The following is a 5,004-nucleotide window of genomic DNA, read 5'->3' as shown; positions in this document are numbered from 1 at the left end:
AACACAAATTTATTGTTCTCTATGCTGATTTGAATGTCAAGAAAATGTAATGTACTGGCATCAATTTCAGCTTTAAAGTTGAGATAAGAATTTTGTATATTCAACCAGGATAGAAATTCATCAAAATCTTCCATGGTATCCTCCCAAATAACCAGGATGTCATCAATAAAACACTTCCACAATTTTATCTTTTCCTTATAGGGTGACTCAGCTATAATCCCTTTTTAAACAATCCCATATACAGGTTGGCAATGTCAGGCGCCACTGATGCCCCCATTGCTACCCCTTTCACCTGTTTGAAAAATCGTTGTCCCACGCAGAAGTAATTTTCAGCCATAGCCCAGGCTGTTAACTCCACTATGAACTCCATTGGAATCCTACTTCTATCACCCCTTAACATCATACATTCTCTCACCATCCCAATCACTTCCCCCTGGGGGATATTTGTGTATAACAATGTGACATCCAAAGTTGCCATTAATATATTGGATGACTGGATCTCAAATTTCTCCAAAATTGAAATGACATGTCCCGAATCTCTAATATATGAAGGCTAAGCTTCCACAAATGGCCGTAATAATCGGTCAACAAAAACTGATATTGGCTCACACAGCGATCCCTTTGGCCTACCAGGCGGTTTATCAAGTCTCTTGTGAATCTTTGGCAGCACATATAAAGCTGGAACAACCGGACATTCAACAGTATGAAATTTAAATTCTTTTTGTGTAATTCAATTACATGTCAATGCTCCCTCTAAGATCTTATCAATTCCATTTTTTAAAGTCGCAGTAGGATCTTGTTGAAATTCAAGATAGAAATGTCTATCAGAAATCTGCGCTTCAATCTCAGCCATATAATCACCTACATCCATCACAACGTCTGCACCTCCCTTATCAGCCGGCTTTATCACAATTTCCTTGTCCAACTGAAGTGTCCTCAGGGCAGTTCTTTCCGATTTAGTTAAATTGTCACTGGGACCACCAATGCAATGTTTCAAAGTCATATTGCCAATATCCCCTTCCACTAAAGAAAAAAAGGTCTGAATGGTCAGATCTATAGTGCCTGGAGGGACCCAATGTGATCTAGGGTATACTAAAGATTGATCATTCGACTTCACTTCACAGTTGTTGAAAAATAATCTTAACTTTAATTTTCTAATCAATCTGTGAATTGCTACAAAAAATTTGAATCGGTCTAAACAATTTGTCGGGATAAAAGAAAGCCCCAATTCCAATACTCTTAACTGGTCTGTGGTCAACACTTTAGAAGACAAATTTACCACTGCTGTTGCCATTGGGATCTGGTCCGAGGTCGCGTACTGTCGCGGGACTCCCACCCATTTTCCCCCAATTCTACCCATTGGTCCTGTCCCCCTGTTGCCCCCCCCGGGAAGTAGAGCGGGTCTCTCTTGGGCCTAAAAAAGACTCCTTGTTGGCCTCCACGCAAATTGGAACGCATTTCCCTTGAGTCTCCATGCTGACCCTCCCCGTGAGTTTGAGTACATATCTCTTGACTCCCCCATTTCACCAAAACCCCTATTACCCTTCATACTCACTGTCAAATCCTCCTCCTTCCTCCTCATTTCCTCTTTCTCATCCCCTGATGAATCATCAGATGAGTTTTGGAATGATACCCGCCTCTCCCTTTGTTTACCATTCAAACCCATCCACTGGTACACCAAACCTCTTTTGTAGTCCATCTCATCTCTAACAAACTTAGAATACTTAAACTTTTTGATCTCAACTGAAAATTCCTCCATCTGCTTCTTTAAATCCTCTTCAAATTTTGTACAAGCCTCCATTGAAAGTCTGGATTTTTCCAATGTTATTTCCATTTCTAGATCTGCTTTATTTTGTGCCTTTCTTATAATGAGAAGCATTAAATCTAATGCACACTTATTTAAAATCATGTTCCATGGGTAGCCTGTATAGGATATTTTTCATTTAATTGACAACAGGCGTTGGGCGGTTGTTTCATATTGTTGATCCACATTCAACATTGGACAAATACAGGCCTATGCAACACAAAGATGGAGTTTCAGCCAGGTGATGATCTTGGTAAGTTCATATGAGATTGTTATTCACATAGAAGAAAAGAAGCTGTGATTGTTCTTCCATATCAGACATTTGTCAATACCTCACCCTTTGAGAAGAAAACCTTGGACAAGAACTTGTACATGTCCTTGGTAAAAACTTTGCATCCAGCCATGAGATCAGTTTAAAATGGATATTGTTCTACTGATGCACCCTAATGAACTTATTAACCCACAATGGGAGTATTTATATGCATCTGGACTCAGATGACAATATTTGCATTTCACCAATCTTGTGCCAATCAAAATCAATGTTGGATCCTATGGAACCTAATATGCAATGAGGTTTGAATCAGAGAAAAGGACTCTGAATTACCCAGATATGGCTTTCCCGCACGGATTATCCCAGGTTTTTTTCCCGTTGCTTTTCCCATGGATTACCCAAGAGCTTTGCTGATAGAACTTTACTGCAGTAAACCTGCAAGTAAGGCTGTGTTCCATACTCAAGAGCGGACTCTGAGAAGTCTGGCCAACTATCCCTTGAAAGAATCAAGGCTGGAACATCTTTACCCTATTTATCATCCTATCTCACAAAGATGTCTGTGAGATCTGTGGGTTCTAATTGCCATTCATCATACAGGGAGTTGCTGGATTTACCCCGTGGCATATTGAGATAGTTTCCTTACTTCTGCAGGAGTGACCTGGATTGGATAAGGGTGAGAACACTGGCTTAATTACTTTTTCAGCTGGGTTAATTAGTTTGGCAATGGCGTAATTGCTAAGTGAAAAGTTGGGCTTAGAGATAACACCTAGAAGTTCTGTTTATCTTTCATAACATTGCTTGTGCTGTGAAACTGTAACAAACTGAAACCAAAGAAAATAATTTATTGTACCATATTAAACCTTGTATACCTAATGTTGCTATAATAAAATTAACTTAATACCTCACAAAAGTGTCTGTAACTGCTCCCTAAAATGAATTAATTGATATCATATGATTCTTGGTTAAATATAGTAATCTACTACAAGTTACCCACACCTGATACTCCTACAGCTGGATGTTCCTTCACAGATATTTTTAGGGCATACACAGTTTACTTGTACTGAGGGTGTCTGTATCTCAGACAAACATAAGTCTAAAGTAACAAGTGACAGCACTTTGTGGTTACAGTTTCCACTGACACTAATTTCAATAGTATGTAATTGGAGTCATTCTATCCTTGCATCTAAAGGGTTAATCAGCACTGATTACACCATGGGTATTAATTGTTTCATTGCATTCCTGTTCAAATGACAGGTGAATGATATGTTGGTTTTAAAAGTTTGTCTAGGCTTTATATAGGCAGTCCATTACAGTACCTTCCGAGCTACTCTAAGATAACATGTTTCTCTGATTTACTGAGTCAACCTCTGGATAGTAAAACAAAAATATCGCAACTTCTGCGTCTCTAGCTTTCTCTCTTTGTAAATTATATGTAATGATAAGTTTAAAAATCTATATTACTATATTTATTTATTTATAAAATTGTTATACCTTGCATATTGCAGGACAGTTGATAGTGGTTTACAATAGTACATACACAAAATTAAAACAAAATACATTACAAAATATAAAGAAAAGGCAGTGTCTATTGCTGAAATGCCAGCTCAAATAAGTAAGTCTTTAATGCTTTCTTAAATGCAATCATAGTTAGTGCAATGCATGTAGCTTCGGGTAATTTGTTCCACATCTAGGGTCCACCACTAAAAAAGCTCTGTTTTGGGTAATCACGTGTCTAGCAATTGTAACCTTTGGTATATTATATATATATATACAAGCCGTTAAGCCCGTTATAACGGGCTACATTAAATTTTTTTTCAGTCCATTTTCGAACACAGCACCCTTCTACACTTTTTCTCCCTCACTCCCCATTCCCCTCGTTCACTCACCCCCTTCCCTCCACTCAGTCTTACTCACCCTCTGTTTCCCACTGCCTCCCTCCCCTTAGTCACTCCCCACCCTCTCTCAATCCCATCCCCTCTCCCTCAGCCCTCCTCCACTCCCTTTTTCTCTGCTCTACAACTTCTTACCCTTCCACTTACTCACATCCCTATCTCTCACCTCCCCCTCATTCTCCCCCTCTTCCCCCTCATTCTCCCTCTCCCCTCACTCCTCCCCACCTCTCCCACCCACTCTCTCCTCCCTCCCTCCCACCCACACACCCACTCCTCCCTCCCACACACTCTCTCTCCTCCCTCCCTCTCACTCTCTCCTTCCTTGCTACTGGCCGCTGCTCCTCGTCGCCACCGCTGCCGCTCGACGCCGCCGCTCTTCATTGCCGCCGCCGCTACTGCTCGCCACCGCCCGCCGCCGCCATGTTGATATCCAGCTGACGCTCGCTGAGACAGACGTGCTTGCCCGCACATGCGCAGTAGAGCTGCTCTCTACTGCGCATTTGCGGCACGTCGGTCAAGCTTCGTTTATTAGGTTGATATATATATATATATATATATATAGTAACTCTATTATGGTATATTATTGAGATGACTCTTGGTATTGAGATGACTCTTGGTATATTATTGAGATGACTCTTGAAAGGATTAAGTGGAGTCTGGTGTTCCCAACCCCTGGGCTAGAACAGAGGTGGATATATTAAAAAGGTGAATTAAAACCCCTTGCCTGGCAGCCATATTCTTCCCAGGTGGGAAGTGGACTGGTCTAGCAGAAGTCAAGGAAAGAAAACTATCAGATAAAATTTAATTTAACATTCCTTATCCTCCTGCTAGACCAGTCACTATGATAGGGAAGTACAAAAGCTACTACTTCCTCAGATGGGAGGAAGAGAGGTGTTATGCTCAGGCTTGTGAACCCTTGGGCTGACGGGAGGATGGTATACCTTTGGAGGTGGATCCATAGGTTCTCCTGTCGGGTGGCGAGGCAGGACAGAAGAAGTGACCGGCCGACCCTCGGCACTGGAGACTGAGGTGGCTGT

This window comes from Rhinatrema bivittatum, chromosome 3 (assembly GCF_901001135.1).
Source record: "Rhinatrema bivittatum chromosome 3, aRhiBiv1.1, whole genome shotgun sequence".
Classification (NCBI taxonomy): Eukaryota; Metazoa; Chordata; class Amphibia; order Gymnophiona; family Rhinatrematidae; genus Rhinatrema; species Rhinatrema bivittatum.
Note: the sequence above shows the minus strand (reverse complement) of the source record.